This window comes from Podarcis cretensis (genome assembly GCF_951804945.1).
Source record: "Podarcis cretensis genome assembly, chromosome: 3".
NCBI classification, from domain to species: domain Eukaryota; kingdom Metazoa; phylum Chordata; class Lepidosauria; order Squamata; family Lacertidae; genus Podarcis; species Podarcis cretensis.
In genome coordinates this window covers 8,155,753-8,173,442 of record NC_137172.1, presented here as the reverse complement: position 1 = coordinate 8,173,442, position 17,690 = coordinate 8,155,753, and the positions used below count along the sequence as shown (strand labels likewise).

General features: G+C 41.2%; 2 long non-coding RNA genes across 2 annotated transcripts; one reads left to right on the top strand and one right to left on the bottom strand.

Annotated features, from left to right (window-relative positions):
• Positions 1 to 333: 333 nt before the first annotated feature.
• LOC307213183 lies at positions 334 to 8,704 on the bottom strand. Its single transcript, XR_013837435.1, has 2 exons — positions 8,650 to 8,704; positions 334 to 1,532 (listed from the first exon to the last, which is right to left on the bottom strand). It is a non-coding gene; the product is annotated as an uncharacterized lncRNA (long non-coding RNA).
• A 4,745-nt stretch (positions 8,705 to 13,449) lies between these two features.
• LOC307212021 lies at positions 13,450 to 16,090 on the top strand. The gene is made up of 2 exons (XR_013836732.1): positions 13,450 to 13,509; positions 14,762 to 16,090. It is a non-coding gene; the product is annotated as an uncharacterized lncRNA (long non-coding RNA).
• Positions 16,091 to 17,690: the final 1,600 nt, after the last annotated feature.

Here is a 17,690-nt window from a genome sequence, read left to right as displayed (position 1 = left end):
TGGGACAAGTCTTATAAATGCAAACAGAATCCTGTGAAGTGTGTGTATGGGGGATGAATGTTCTAGTTTTGGGTGCCCATAAGGTTTTCTTCATGAACTCTCCATTTTTAGGAGGGGTCTGAGATAAGGATGTAGTGAGCTGGCCAGATCCAGCCCCCACTCCTATACGAAATTGGACACGAACTAGTGGATATACAACAAGAAACAGAAATGGAATACTGACTCAGTTTGTGATCTTAGTGGAGAGACTTTAATATGGACAAGGACAGAAGAATTTAGTATTATTCCACATGGAGTAACGGTGGTAGGAATTAATAGAGGTAAAGTGAAAAGTAACAATATGGATAACATTTATTAACAATAATAACTATTAGGGAAGCTATCTTGGACTTTTTTTGGAAAAATAAATGAATGATTCTGATACACCTTGACTTAAAAGAAACATTGTTTAACAGAAAGTGGAAAAGATGTATGTATGCATGAACTGAAGGCTTTAAATAATCAGGTTTTCCTTTTTTATGTAACTGACAGATGGAAGATTGGAAGTTCTTCTTTCTTATCTTTTGTTAACGTTTCTTTTCCTCTTCCTCTTCCCTCTTTTTCCTCTCTTTATTTCTATTGTATTGTATTCGTCCCCTTTTCTGTTTCTATGCTTTGTTTCCTTTTCTTTTGTAGTTGTAATCTTATTGTGTTATGAGAAAATAATACTAATAGTAAAAGGAAAAGGGAAAGGGGGAAAAAATGAAATCCAGCCCCACCCTGCTCTTTTCGGCTACAGTGTGAATTCTCTATCATTTTCTTCTTGTAAGTGGCATCCAGAGCACTGTGTCAGGAGCTTTTAATGTAGATATATGCCCTTACAGTTGCATCTAGAAACAACATGCACCTTTTAAATATGACATGCCTGATAAGTGTAGGTGTAGAGCTACTTTGCTCTGCTAGCAGTGCCTCCAAGTCTGGAGCCACAAACTCGACAGTCTCAGGATTTTTCATCAATGACTTCAAGTTACCTGCGAGGATCTTTATTGCTTTCCAATAATAATTGCTTTCATGTGGCTCACTGGCAAATAAAGTTTCTTTTAAATATTTTAAAAACATGCTATATACGAAAAGCCCACGTGAAAGGACCCCCAGGCATGTTTCCTTTTCGAAGTCAGGAGGGAAGCATTTCGCTTGGTGAGTCATTTGTGGTAGACCGAGAGGAATTTCCTCCCAACCCATCTGACATGTGTCTAGCTTCTGACATATTTCTTCATTCAGACTGCTAATCCTTCCCTTGAGCCAAAAAGCCAAGTTCATGGCTTGGGGTATTTCACCTAATTCTGTTGGAAAGGCACTATAAACAGGCCAAACTCCTGCAGTGATGAACAATGCGGCAACAGTGTAAAGGTGGAATCCAAAAAGGACATTCATTGCCTTCCTGTCCGGCTTTCCTCTTCTTCTATATACACTTAGTATCTTGAGGTGATGATTGGCTGGAAATGGGAACTCCCTATGTGGGAAGGATTTCTGCATATACTCCTCAATGGCACCTGACACAAACAACATGGATGAAAATACAGCAGTGAATAAAGACTTACTAGCAGTACATGTGAAAAAGATCTAGGGGTCTTAGTAGACCACAAGCTTAACAGGAGTCAACAATGTGATGCAGAAGCAAAAAAAAAGCCAATGCTATTGTAGGCTGCATCAACAGAAGTCTAGTGTGTCCAGATCAAGGAAAGTAATAGCACAGTGGTACCTTGGATTACATATGCTTCAGGTTACACACTCTGCTAACCCAGAAATAGTGCTTCAGGTTAAGAACTTTGCTTCAGGAAAAGAACAGAAATCATGCTCTGGTGGTGCAGCAGCAGTAGGAGGCCCCATTAGCTAAAGTGGTGCTTCAGGTTAAGAACAGTTTCAGGTTAAGAACTGACCTCCAGAACGAATTAAGTACTTAACCTGAGGTACCACTGTACTACTCTATTCTGCCTTGGTCAGACCACACCTGGAATATTCTGTCCAGTTCTGGGCACCACAATTTAAGTTAAGATTCCTGCGTTGCAAGATTGCTACATTGGCTCCCAGTACATTTCCGAGTACAATTCAAAGTCTTGGTGCTGACATTTAAAGCCCTAAACGGCCTCTGCCCAGTATACCTGAAGGAGCATCTGACTTCCGGTCAGCGCCAGCGATCAATGGCGGACTTTCCTCCGAGCTCCGGAGGGTGTCTGCTCCACAGGTTTGGGTCCTGCTGCTACGGCGAAGCGGGGGCCCCTAAAAATCACAGGTGGTGAAGCCTGTGAACAAGGAGACTCGGCGGGTACCTTTGTGCTCCCCCCGAACTGTGAAGAAGCCTTTTTAAAGGCTCCGGAACAGGAGCGGGTGAGAGCGCGGTGCTGAGAGTTGTTTACCCAGTCCGTGGAGTGAAGCCGCATCACCATTATCGGAGAGCGTTGATTTCTTCCTGCGAATTGGACTTAAAAGGCAACTACTCGTGAGTAGGATTAAAGGACTAATTGCAACTAAATTTTTAAGCATTTGGCACTGCCACGGGAAAGGTATAAAAAGGAAGTCTGCCTTTCCGTTCCGTAAATAGATTAAAGCAAAGAGACTGTTAAGCTGTAACTTCTGGAGGATCTATTGTCGGCTAAGAGCAAATCCATTGTTAAGAAAGCAGCCCTCCTCCCGTTTGCAGGAGCGGTGGGGGAGGAAATTGAACTTGATATACCTGCATGAAAAGGAGAGAATAAAGGTACATCCACTGTCCTGAACCCTGGGGACAGACTGCCTTGACAGGGAAGCCGATCTGTGGGCTGTCAGCACGTTACGGTAAAGAAATTGAAAGTGACTTTTGAACTAACTCTGTAAAAAGATACAGTATCTTTGGACTTGCTTTAGACTGTTTCATATTTAAAATAACTTTGAAAGAAATTGAAACTGTGGCTTTTTCAAGAGATTTGGAGGATTTTTTGGAGAATACATTTGTTTCAAAAACTGTTAAGTGAAATTGGAAACTTCTCCCCCTAGAGGAGACTTTGTTGCTACAATAAAGAACTAAACCACTAGCAGCTGAACCACTGGAAATTTCCAATTCAAAACAAACCTACAGGTGTGAGACCGACCTTGGGCTTGGCATGAGAGTGGCATGGCAGATGGTAAAGGGAAAATAGAGCTAGTACAGGAAAAAAGCCTTAGATCTGGCAGACAATACAAGACTGATATTTCACAACAAAGAAGGACCTCAATATCCGGAGGCTCAGGAGCCACAGGAGCAGCTGCTGCCTTGCAAACAAAATCAAAAACTATGTCATCTGAAGATGCATTGGCAAAGGCACTTGGCAAAATTAATGAATCTCTAGAATTTTTAACGAGACAAGGGACAGAGACAAGTAAACAAGTCGCAGAAACAAATAAACAAGTAGCTGAGATCTCAGCAAAAATTGATTTAAATACTACAAGTATAAAGGAATTGGGAAAGCAAGTTAATTCTAATACACAGACTATTGAAAAACTTTTAGAGGAATCGGCCACAACCCGAAGGATCGCAGAGGAAGCAAAGGAAATTGCAACTGCCACTCAGGAGAAGATACCACCGGTCTTTAAGAAACTGGAGGACCATGACTTGTCTTTGTCCATGATTGATTTGCAATGAAGAGAGAGAAATTTAAGAATTAGATTTGTACCAGAAAGTGAAAGGGATAACTTGGTGGAATTTCTTACAAAAGAATTTTCGGAATTTTGGCAACAGGGCCTGGAGAAGGAAGAATTCAAGATACTGAGTGCATTTAGACTTGGTATAAGACAAAAAAAGAACAAGGCAAGAGACTGTTTGATAACCTTAAGATCAAAAGAAGAAAGAGATAAAATTTTGAACTTGCACTACCAAAAAGCACTGGAAATTCAAGATTCCTATGTGGAGATTTTTAAGGATATACCAAAATTCATTTTGGATGTAAGAACCTATTACAGAGATCTGGTCGTTTTATTGAAAAGAAATAAAATTTTCTTCAGGTGGGAATTCCCCCAAGGCCTATCCTTTAAATACAAAGGAAGGAAAATAAGAATTAAGACAGTGAGTGACAAAGATAAGTTCCTGAGAGATCACGAAGAAGATCTTCAGAAAGAAGCGGAATCTGGAGAGGAGCCAATTTCATCAGGAAAAGGAATACTGGACATAGCAAACTTATCTTTTGGACTGAAACCACCGACAGAAGAAGAACAACTACTTGGAGCAGTAGGAGGAGAAAGTAAATAATCTCACCATGGCTCTGCAACTTCTAAGCTGGAATTGTAATGGTTTGAACATACCCCGGAAGAGGAAAAGCGTTTTTCACATACTAAAGAAAGAACAATTGGACTTGATTTGCTTACAAGAGACACATGTGATGAAGTCCAATGGCAGTTCCCTGACAGAAGATTTCTGGCAATTGAAATTCAAGTTCAAGGAGAGAAATATTTGATTGTGGGAATTTATGCACCGAATGAGGGGAAATCTGAATTTTTTAAGAAGTTGCACAAGACTCTGTTGGATTATTTGGATTACAATTTAATTTTGATGGGAGATATGAATGGAGTAGTATCTACAAATATGGATAAAGCACAAAGACAGGTTGTTTCCAAAGATGGAAGACTACCAAAAACCTTTTTTGAAATGACTGACAATATGGACTTGGTTGACATTTGGAGAACAAAAAATCCTCTTGAGAGAGAGGGAACCTTCTTTTCTGAAGCCAAAATGACCTGGACTAGAATTGACCAAATACGGGTTACTAGAGGAATGGCACCAAAGATAAAAAAAGTGGAAATCTGCCCAAAAACTTGCTCTGACCATAATGCCGTAAGGATGGAGATGAAGCAAATAACAGCTGGTACCTTTAGATGGAGGATGAATGACACCTTATTTAGAGATGAATAAGTTTATAAAAAGGCCCAAAAAACTTTGAGAGACTATTTTGAAATTAACATGAAGACCAATGTGGAAAAAAGAGTAATCTGGGACGCAAGTAAAGCGGTCATGTGAGGATTTTTGATACAACAAAATGCAATAAAAAAGAGAAGTCAAAATGAGAAGAAAGATAAGATTCTAGAAAAGATAAAAGAAGGGGAAAAGAAATTAAGATCAAAACCAAAGTCTCATGAGATCTTGAGAGAAATTAAGCTATATCAAACACAATATATGGAATTGATGAATCAAGAAATAGAATGGAAAATTAAACAAATGAGACAAAAGACTTTCGAATCAGCAGATAAATGTGGTAAACTATTGGCTTGACAATTAAGGAAGAGACAAAAATTAAATACAGTTACAAATTTAGAAGTGGATGGAAAGAACATTTATAACCCAACCGAGATCAGAAACTGCTTCCAGAGATATTTTAAGCAGTTATATTCACAAGGGCCGCAGAAAGATTCGGACATAGACCAATTCCTTGAAAAAAATGGACTAAAAGAAATTTCCAATGAAGGTAAAATAATCTTAAATCAGAAAATAACCGAACAGGAAATAGAAGGTGCCATTCAAAACATGCAGTTGGGCAAATCTCCGGGACCGGATGGGCTGACTTCCAGATACTATAAAGCTTTGAAAGAGTGGTTAATACAACCTTTGAAGGAAGTCTGCAACGAAATTCTTGAGGGGAAAAGAGCACCAGAAACGTGGAAAGAGACTTACATTACACTTATACCAAAGACAGAGACTGAAAAGACCCAACTTAAGAACTACCGCCCAATTTCGTTATTAAATGTGGATTACAAAATCTTTGCTGACATCTTGGTTAAGAGATTGAAAAAAGTTCTGATGGAGGAGATTCATAGAGATCAAGCGGGCTTTCTCCCGAGAAGACATTTGTCTGATAATGTAAGGAATATAATTGACATTTTGGAAATGCTAGAAGTGAACATAAATACTAAAGTAGTGTTGATATTTGTGGATGCGGAGAAAGCCTTTGACAATATTTCTTGGAGTTTTATGAAGAAGAATCTCCAGGGGATGGGGGTAGGCCAAGGGATTGAAAATGGTATAGGTGCAATATATTCTGAACAGAAGGCTAAATTAATTGTAAATAATGTGGTGACGGAGGAATTTAAGATAGAAAAAGGGACACGACAGGGGTGCCCAATCTCCCCATTGCTTTTTATATCGGTCCTGGAGGTTTTGCTGAACATGATAAAAAAAGACCAACTGGTTAAAGGGGTTCAGGTCGGAGCTAAACAGTACAAATTGAGAGCTTTTGCAGATGACCTGGTACTTACATTACAAGAGCCAGAATCTAGTACTAAAAGGGTTTTAGAATTAATTCAAGAGTTTGGTCAAGTAGCAGGATTTAAACTGAATAAGTTAAAAACTAAGGTATTAGAGAAAAATTTAACAGTCAATGAAAAAGAGAGGTTCCAGAATGAGACAGGTTTAAATGTGGTTAAGAGTGTGAAATATTTGGGGATTAATATGACAGCTAAAAATGTGAATTTATTTAAAGACAATTATGAGAAATGTTGGACAGAGGTGAAAAAAGATTTAGAAATCTGGTCATATTTGAAGCTTTCCTTGTTTGGTCAAATTGCGGTTATCAAGATGAATGTTTTGCCTAGAATGTTGTTTTTGTTTCAAACATTACAAATTGTGGACAAGATGGACTGTTTCAAGAAGTGGCAGAAAGATATTTCTAAATTTGTCTGGCAGGGCAAGAAACCCAGAATAAAATATAAGATTTTAACTGATGCAAAGGAAAGGGGGGTTTTTGCCCTGCCAGACTTTAAACTTTACTATGAATCAGCAGCTTTTTGCTGGTTGAAAGACTAGCTGCTCCTTGAGAACACAGACATTTTGGATTTAGAAGGTTTTAACAATTTTTTTGGGTGGCATGCATATTTGTGGTACGACAAGGTGAAAGCACACAAAGCTTTCAAAAATCATATTGTCAGGAAAGCATTATATAATGTTTGGACTAAATATAAAGATTTGTTGGAAAACAAAACTCCAAGGTGGTTGTCGCCAATGGAGGCAAAGGCAGTGAAAAGGCTTAATATGGAATCTAAATGGCCGAAATATTGGGAAATTCTAGAACAAGAAGGGGATAAAATGAAATTGCAGAGTTTTGAGAAATTAAAAGATAAAGTGCGAGACTGGCTTCATTATTATCAGATAATGGAGGCTTATAAGTTGGACAGGAAAACTGGCTTCCAGGTGGAAAAATCAAAACTGGAAACAGAACTGTTAGAATCCAAAACTGGGAATTTGTCAAAAATGTATAACTTGCTGTTGAAATGGAATACGCAGGATGAAATGGTTAAATCAGCTATGATTAAGTGGGCACAAGATATTGGACATAACATTATGTTTGCTGACTGGGAAAGGTTATGGACCACCGGTATGAAATTTACGGCATGTAATGCTTTGAGAGAGAATATTATGAAAATGATTTATAGGTGGTACATGACCCCAGTCAAGCTTGCAAAAATTTACCACTTATCAGACAATAAATGTTGGAAATGTAAAGAAAATGAAGGTACATTCTTTCACCTTTGGTGGACGTGCCCAAGGATTAAAGCTTTCTGGGAGATGATATATAATGAAATGAAAAAGGTATTTAAATATACCTTCCTGAAGAAACCAGAGGCCTTTCTCCTGGGTATGGTCAGCCAAGGGGTGTTAAAGAAGGACAGAACATTTTTTATGTATGCTACAACAGCAGCAAGAATACTTATTGCAAAGTATTGGAAGACACAAGATTTACCCACCTTGGAAGAATGGCAGATGAAGATGATAGACTACATGGGACTGGCAGAGATGACTGGCAGAATCCGGGACCAGGGGAAGGAGACAGTGGAGGAAGATTGGAAGAAATTCAAGGATTATCTTAGGAAACATTGTAAAATTAATGAATGTTAGAAAGACATGGGTTTAGAAGTTAAGTGGTTTTCAGCGGTAATGATCAAATAAAAATAAAAGAAAGGTTAAAAATTAAATTGAGAATAGGGGAAAGGATTTGCTGATTCGATAAATAGAAATTGGAATATAGAAAGGGGAGGTATGAGGAGGTCGGGAAAGTAAGTTACAAGAAAAAAAGAGATTGAAATTATACTTGTTTTTGTTTGTGTTGTATTGTTGTTTTGTGAAAAAAACTTAAAATCTTAATAAATATTATTTTTTTTAAAAAAAGGTGTATCTCCACCCCCATCGTTCTGCCCAGACACTGAGACCCAGCGCCAAGGGTCTTCTGGCGGTTCCCTTGCTCACTGCAAGAAGTGAGGTTACAGGGAATCAGGCAGAATCTCGGTGGTGGCACCTGCCCTGTGGAATGCCCTCCCATCAGATGTCAAAGAAATAAACAACTATCTGATGTTTAGAAGAAATCTGAAGGTAGCCCTGTTTAGAGAAGCTTTTAATATTTGATGAATTATTGTATTTTAATATTTTGCTGAAAGCCTCCCAGAGTGGTTGGGTAAAGCGAGCCAGATGGGTGGGGTATAAATAATTTATTATTATTATTATTATTATTATTATTATTATTATTATTATTATTATTAGGCAAAATGACCCCCAGTGTCCCTTCCAATACAAAACATCACCACCAGCAACAACCTCTTTTTATTTGTTTCCTCCACCACGTCCCATACATGGATCATTCCCCTTCCACCAGTTCCCCTGTTGGAGAGCATACTCACAATCCCAAAGAGAAAGATGTCTCAACTGGTTGTCATAGGTGTCTATAGCTGTTCATCAAGAGGAATTTAGAAGGCTCTGTTGGGCTTCCTTTTTATACCCTCCATCACTCATTTTATTGCACCCCACCACTTTTCTTTTAACTATAGTCCAACTATAATTATTTCAGGGACGCAGGTGGCGCTGTGGGTAAAAGCCTCAGCGCCTAGGGCTTACCAATCGAAAGGTCGGCGGTTCGAATCCCTGCGGCGGGGTGCGCTCCCATCGTTCGGTCCCAGCGCCTGCCAACCTAGCAGTTCGAAAGCACCCTCGGGTGCAAGTAGATAAATAGGGACCGCTTACTAGCGGGAAGGTAAACGGCGTTTCCGTGTGCGGCTCTGGCTCTGGCTCTGGCTCTGGCCAGAGCAGCGATGTCACGCTGGCCACGTGACCTGGAAGTGTCTCTGGACAGCGCTGGCCCCTGGCCTCTTAAGTGAGATGGGCGCACAACCCCAGAGTCTGTCAAGACTGGCCCGTACGGGCAGGGGTACCTTTACCTTTACCTAGAATTATTTCAGGAACATTCTATTCCTATACCCTTTTGACTTTTCCCTTGAGAATCACCATAAACGTTTATACAAGCTACCTACCACAGACCTGATAAATCATGATGTATAAATAGGAACCCTGATATTCCATGTTTACTTAAATTATCTTGTGTCATTAACTTTGATCAGTGACTATTTCTGTTTCTAACAGATCAGAGCTAAGGGCACAAGGGCCAACATATGTTCCTTCTGATGTTCTTTGTGGCCCACGTTTTGGAGGCTTTTACAGAACTTACTTTAGTTATCAGATTGCCTACTCCAGTTCAAAACATTTGATTCCTCACTTCCCACTTTCCCTGGCACAACTTCTATTGGCTCTGTATACCTGAAGGAGCATCTCCACCCCCATCATTCAGCCTGGACACTGAGGTGCAGCTCTGAGGGCCTTCTGGCAGTTCCCTCTCTGCAAGAAGTGAGGTTACAGGGAACCAGGCAGAGGGCCTTCTTGGTAGTGGTGCCCACCCTGTGGAACGCCCTCCCCATCAGATGTCAAGGAAATAAACAACTATCTGACTTTTAGAAGACATCTGAAGGCAGCCCTGAGTAGGGAAGTTTTTAATGCTTGATGTTTTTAATATTCCGTTGGGAGCCTCCCAGAGTGGCTGGGGAAACCCAGCCAGATGGACGGGGTATAAATATAAATCTGCAGGCTCTCTATTGGCAGTGTGTTCCACAACACCGGAGTGCATACCCTCCAACCTTTCTTTGATGAAAGAGGGGCATGTCTCTGCTGAAAATAAGTATATCCTATTCCATACCCACCAACATTTCTCCAATGGAAATAGGGACATCCTAAGGAAAAGCGGGACATTCTGGGATCAAATCAGAAACCAGAACGGCTCCTGTAAATTCAGGACTGTCACTGGAAAATAGGGACACGTGGAGGGTCTGGTGGTGATGACAGCAACTTGGAGAAGGAGTAATGACTCTGCTGACAATGATCTCAGTGATCGGACCAACATTATTCAAGGCTTTGTAGATTCATTCAAGGACCTCGAATTTGATTTGGTAGTAGATGTGACAGATGTTTTAACAATGGTATCCTATGTTCTTGGCTAGATGCCCCCATTAGCAGTCTGGCACTGATGGAATTTCCAAGCCAGGCCCAAGGACAGCTCCACATAGACCACGTGGCGGTACTACAGTTTTGATGTTACCAGTACATGGAATACAGTGGTCAGGTTGTCCCTGTCCAGTGATGTCGGGCTTCGGGGAATCAGATCGCACCCATGGTAGCAGTCAAGAAACAGAGAAACGATAACAGTTCTTACCAAGCAATTTATTCAATAATTCACACAGAGCGATGAAGGAATGCAGTCTTCCCTAAATTAAGGGCATTGCTCCAAGTATAGTCCCACCCCCTATGTCTCAAGAAACGAAAATAAAAATCTGTATGTTTTAACTTTATTCCCTTTTTTGAGGTTCTTATTGTTAAGGATATGTGATTCTTGTGACCAATTTGGCACCACAACGATGAAACTTACAAAGCAGGAATGTGCTGTAATGTGAGCCATTTAAACTTCTTTTTGTGACCATTGTATCTTCTTCCCTGAAAATTACTAACAGGTTACTAAAATCCTTGTGCTTCACAGGTCTAACATTTCTGCTTCTGCACATTGTATAATGATCACTGCAGACGGTGACAGACAGCAGTCATGAAATTAAAAGACGCCTGCTCCTTGGGAGAAAAGCGATGACAAACCTAGACAGCATCTTAAAAAGTAGAGACATCACCTTGCCAACAAAGGTCCGTATAGTTAAAGCCATGGTTTTCCCAGTAGTGATGCATGGAAGTGAGTGCTTTCCTTCCATCCCTTTACCACCTTCATGTTAATCCAAAACAGAGGCCAGCAATGGAAAGAAAGAAAGAAAGAAAGAAAGAAAGAAAGAAAGAAAGAAAGAAAGGTAAATAGGACTTCTGGTTTTCCATCTGTCATTTACATAAAAGAAATCATTCAAAACATTCATTCTAATAGGACATCTGAGTCTTCTATTTTCAACTGAGCAATTTCAGACCCATACGTTTTCCTTTCCACACAAAAACCCCCCAAAGCAGTTCTCTGATTACTATTATCAACAATGGGGGAAACCTGGCTTACTAGCAGTACATGTGAAAAGGATCTAGGGGTCTTGGTGGACCACAAGCTAAATATGAGTCAAAAGTGTGATGCAGCAGCAAAAAAACCAAGAGAATGCTATTCTAGGCTGTATCAGCAGAAGTATAGTGTCCAGATCACAGGGAAGGAGTAATACTGCTCTGTTATGCCTTGGTGAGACCACACTTGGCGTATTGTGTCCAGTTCTGGGCACCACAATTTAAGAAGGATCACAGAATCACCGAATTGCAGAGTTGGAAGGTAACCCTGAGGGTCATCTAGACCAACCCCTGCAATGCAGGAATCTCAACTAAAGCACCCAACCACTGCTTTAAAAATTCCAAGGAAGGAGAGTCCACAACCTCCTGAGGGAGATTGTTTCACTGCTGAACAGCTGTTACTGTCAGAAAGTTTTTCCATATGTTTAGTCGGAATCTCCTTTCTTGTAACTTGAAGCCATTGGTTCGAGTCCTACCCTCCAGAGCAGGAGAAAACAAGCTTGTTCCCTCTTCCATGTGACAGCCCTTAAGATTTTTGAAGATGGCTATCATATCTCTTCTCAATCTCCTCTTTTCTAGGCTAAACGTACCCAACTCATTCAAACACACCCAACTCCTTCCATACCCTTGATCATCTTGGTTGCCCTCCCTTGGTTGACCACTCTGAACATGTTCAAGCTTGTCAACATCCTTCTCAGGAGTGATGTATGGAAGTGAGAGCTGGACCATAAAGAAGGCTGATTGCCAAAGAAGTGATGCTTTTGAATTATGGTGCAGGAGGAGACTCTTGAGAGTCCCATGGACTGCAAGAAGATCAAACCTATCCATTCTTAAGGAAATCAGCCCTGAGTGCTCACTGGAAGGACAGATCCTGAAGCTGAGACTCCAATACTTTGGCCACCACATGAGAAGAGAAGACTCCCTGGAAAAGACTCTGATGTTGGGAAAGATTGGGGGCACAAGGAGAAGGGGGTGACAGAGGACAAGATGGTTGGACAGTATTCTCAAAGCCACTAACATGAGTTTGACCAGACTGCGGGAGGCAGTGGAAGACAGGAGTACCTGGCGTGCTCTGGTCCATGGGGTCATGAAGAGTCAGACAAGACTAAAGGACTAAACAACAATAAATTGTATTGTATTGATGTAGCCTAGAATAGCATTGGCCTTTTCTGCTGTTGAGTCATGCTAAGCTTGTGGTCCACCAAGACCCCGAGATCCTTTTCACATCTACTGCTAGCAAGCCAGGTGTCCCCCATCTTATATTTGTGCACCTGGTTCTTCCTGCCTAAGTGCAGAACCTTACATTGGTCCCTAGTGTAATTCATTTTTTTAGCTTGGATTTTTTACTTCTCCAATCTGATAACGGTCGTTTTGAATTCTGATTCCATCTCCCACAGCATTAGCTGCCCTTACCAGTAAGCTGATGACACACAGCTCTAATTCTCCACAACACCTGAACCAGGAGGAGCTGTGAAGGCTCTGAATTTGTGTCTGAATGCAACAGAGGACTACATGAGAGTGAGTAAACTGTACTTGAATACTGGGAAGATGGAGGCTATTTGGGTGACTCCCTTATTCAGGAAATAGGCAAGTTCTCTGTTTGGGATAAGGTTGCACTCCTTCTGAAGTGTGTAGCTTGCAGGTACTCTTGGATATGGCTTTGTCGTTAGAAGTCATAGTGCCCTCTGTGGCTGGGATTGCCTGCTACCAGCAGGCGCCTTCTGTTTTTGAAAGCTGCACCACCTTGGGTGGGTGGATGGGCAACATCAGTCTGTTCCAAATATAGATAGAAAGCTGGTTGTGGGTGTAGAATTTGAACCGAGGGTAGAATTTGAACCGAACCCAATTAATGAGAGCTGATAATTTAAATAAAGTTGAAAGAGATTGGTTTCTGTGATCTGGAACATTGGTGGGAGATAGAGGCTATCAAAGAAGTGAGGTGTGTCAAGGAACAACAAGGCAAGGAACAACCCACAGGAGTGGAATGTTCCTGAAATTATTAAAGTTGGATTCAGTTAACAGAAAAATGGAGGGGTGTGTGTAGGATGAAATACTAAAATTAAATGCACGAAGTAGCCTATAAAAAGGAAACCCAACAAAAGCTTCCAGAATCTTATTTGATAAAGCTGAAAACACCTTTTGTGACCATCAGAGACATCATTTCCTTTCTTTTTGGGATTGTGAGTATGCTAGATCAGGTTGGAAGTGAATATCCTTTCCCTTGAAGCGGGAAATAGAATCAGCAGAATGCTCCTTTCAGAAGTGCTTTTGTTCAGTCAGGACACAGAACAGGGAAAGGGGATTCAGCCTATGCTAGAGGGAATAATACTTCTCCTGAAGACACAGGTTCACAGTCTGGGCATGCTCCTGGCTGCAGCCCTGAACATGGCTGTCTAGGTTTCTGCAGTGGATACGAGTGGATTTGCAGTTAAGGCTAGTGCGCCAATTCTGCCTGTTCCTTGAGATGACTGAGTTGCGCAAAGTGACACATGTCTTCCCTACATCCCGTTTGGATTATTATAATGTGCTGTATGTGGGAATGCCTTAGGAAGGTGCTCAGAAACTTCAACTGGTTCAAAGACCTGCAGTCAGACCGTTGACAGGGGCTGGTTATGGGGAGCACGACACACCCTTGCTAGAACAGCTTCACCAGCTAGCAATCTGTTTCCAGGCAAAAGGAGACTTGCTGCTTCAAAAGTTATGGCTTAGACCTTGTATAAGTTCATGGAGGCTAATATCTGTGTAACAATGTGAGTTCGATTTCACTAGGCTCAGTAGATTCTTTTGATGTAACTTTGGCTTTGAGGCAACTATTAGTCCCAAGTCCCAGGTGCACAGAAGAATTTGTCATAAAAGATTTAGTGATAGCAATGGTCAGGGATGGATTTAGAAAAAAGATTAGACTTACTCATGGTGAATAAGTCAATAAATGATTAGAGGTGGCCCAAGGCATCGTACTGACCGAGACAAGCTAAACAGTGTCCCTTCTCAAATATGCTACCTGAGGCAGTTGCTTTATTTTATTTAATACAGTGGTACCTCGGGTTACAGATGCTTCAGGTTACAGACGCTGCAAGTTACAGACTCCGCTAACCCAGAAATAGTACCTCGGGTTAAGAACTTTGCTTCAGGATGAGAACAGAAATCATGTGGTGGTAGAGGGAGGCCCCATTAGCTGGAGTGGGACCTCAGGTTAAGTACAGTTTCAGGTTAAGAATGGACCTCCAGGACGAATTAAGTTCTTAACCCGAGGTACCACTGTAGTAGCTCCAACAATGGCCATGATGGCTGCATACGCCCTCCAGAGACAGAAAAACACCTTATTTATTCTCCCTGACTAATGTATTTAACCTCTGTTGGAACGCTTTTAGTTGTCATTTCTTTTCTGCTCTACATTCACTGTTGTATTTTTATCCATGTTATTTCTGTCAGGTGCCCTTGTAGGGTGAATACTCAAATCCTTGCCTCATAAGGAATTGCTACATCCAGCCAGCCAGCGCCGTAAGACACAAAGCTACAAGGGAGAGATAAAGGGAAGAATAAAGCTGGAAGAGAAGACAATGAATGTTCTTCTTTGCACTGCCACTGCTGCCATGCTTTTCATCATGGCTGAGGCTCAGACTGCTAGCATGCCTTTTGAGAAAGAATTAGGTGCCACTCCTGAAGCCTTGCCTTTGGCTACCTGGCTAATAAAAAAGACTACCAAGTTGTATAAAACGCTGTGTAATCTGCGAGGCACATGTGATACCGATTGGAGTCATCTGCCTGAGGAACATTTGCTTATCCCAGAGATCCATAACGAAAGTAAATGCTCCCCCTCTTCATTTGAAAAGGAAGGATGCCTGGAACTCCTTGCAGAGGGACTTTTTTCATTTAGGATATTTTTGGAATACCTGCAGGAAACTTTATTTCCCAAGAAACCGGAGCTAACTCTGTACTTGTGGCCAGCAACAAAGTTTCTGGCCAATAACTTGAAGTCACAGCTGAAGAATCCTGACAGCATGAAACCTATACCTGACGCCATTGATGATAATCTTGCTCATAAGCTAGCAATGCATACTGGTTGGACACCTGCAATTCTCAGGCACACCATACTTAGAAGGTACCTGAAATTTATGGATACAGCTGCAAGTGCAATTCAGTCCATAAGCACATCATAGATATCAGTAAATCGTGTGCATCAACTGGCATTTAGAAGAGGACAACCATTTGGACACAAAAAAAATGACCTTGAGTTTACCAAGAAAAAAATGTTTGAGGAGCCGCACTGCAGCCCACAGCTGACCACATCCTAATCTCCCCAGTGGGCCAAGATTGAGAGGTGGAAAGGAGTACAGGTATAACAATCAATCAGATCATCAGTTAGAACCCATTTAAAGTCTCTGCAGCCATGAAACACACCTAAAAGTGAATAATTTGTGGAGAAAACCTTGAAGATGCCTAAAATACTTGCTCGACTGAAGAGAAAGCAGCAGGTGTTTAAAGTGCTTTGAATGCAAACTTCAGTCATTGGAAAGAAAGAAAAATAGAGTCTCGCAGAGAAAACTGGCAAAACCACTTTTCCAGTGCTTCCTAATGGAAGCACTTGACTAACTTTAAGTTAGCTTCAGAACCAAACAAAATATAGAAATATTGTTATACTTGAGCTACAAATGGCAACTGCATGTTTATTTATTCTATGTCCCATTAAGTCATCAGAACCCCCAAGCAGGTTACATAAAACATCCATTGTGTACCAATAAAAAGAGAAATTAAAAAGAAGTTTTCAAAATGTTAAAACCAGCAGTTTCGAAAACAAGAAAGCACAGCATATTGCGTGGACAGGCGGAGTCCCCAGATCCCGAGTGGTCCCCCCCATCATGTGGAATAACGACTCTAGACAACGTGCTATGGGATTAAATTGGCCACAACTTTATTAAATTTCAAATGTGGGTAGACCTTGGCTCAGGCATTGGGCGTTCTCCCTCCCCAGTCCCCAGCCGGGGACCTAGGGAGCATCAGGGTTATCCAGTGTGTGTGGGGGGGATGGGCCGGCTCTGGAGAACATATGTTCAAGCAGAGATAGCCGCCCCCGTTACGCCGCCGCAGGGGAGAGCAATGACGACCTTTCGGCGTACGGCCAAAGCCTCCCTTCAAAAACCCCTTTAACGGGGAACCCTGGTATCGCCGCCGCAAAGAGGAAGATGGACTAAAGGATTCCACCCAAGGCCTGATACCGCCAAAGTTGTGACGTTTTGCTACGGGAAAGGCGAAACCTGCCAATGCAGCGAAATTCCTTTCCGGCCCTTTAACAGCGACCTTATCGTAGCAGCGCCCGCATACCTGTGGAGAAAGGTTAACCTGCAAAACCTATGAAGAAAAGTTAACCTGCAAAAGAAGACATTAACTGAGGGTGGGTAGGGTGGGAGAAGCTCTGGAGCCAAGTGCGGAATACCAGGTAAGATCCACCCTCTATTGTGTAGGCAGGTAATCCCTCCCCCTACCTGGCCTGGTTTCCCTGGCAACGCTTCCCCCAGGTGGGATTGGACAACTCACTGGGGTAGGCGGGGACCTCCAGGTATCCCACCTGAGGGAAGGCAAAGCCTATGCTGATGGGGCCACTCCAGATCCAGGGCTGCACACGTCCCCGCAAAGGGCGCCCCCCGTTTTAAGTGGGGAGCAGTCATTGTTCTACCTGGAACAAGTGATATTTAGCCAAGAGACGAAACAGCAGTCATTCATTTATTATGGTAGGTCCTATGGCCTGCCCATGCTGATTTCTATATTTAGAGAAACAACCAGCAAATAATTATTTCCTTCCTTTTTACAGTCTCAAGAGACAGGACTGATCCATTTTGTGATTCAAATCACTCTTGAAAAACTGGTATATATACTGCCTAGTTTCAAAAATCAGAGAAAAACTTATAAAAAATAGGAAATTATCAATGCACAACATGAAGATTATAAACAATTGCTTCTCCACAGAACCATGTCTCTCTCTCTTTTTTTTAAAAAAATAATATTTATTAAAATTTTGGAAATTACAAAAAGAAAAAAGAAAAGTTAAACATAGAAAAACAGAAACAGAAACAAAAACATTACATAAAACATTAAATTAACCAAACAAAACAAAAACAATTAAAAACACTTCCAATATTTTCGATCTTAACTTTCATACACTTGTTTCCTTGACTTCCTCAAAGCCTCCCTTTTTGTATTCCACTTCAATTAACTATTTCAGCAAGTCCTTTCCATCTTCATCTATTTTCTGTCTTATAGTTAATTTTAACATATTGTAACCTAGTTTTTTCCCCCTTTTAATGCATTAACAATCTATCTATACCTAGTTCCTTCTAACATTTCTGCCAAAGCCATATAACTT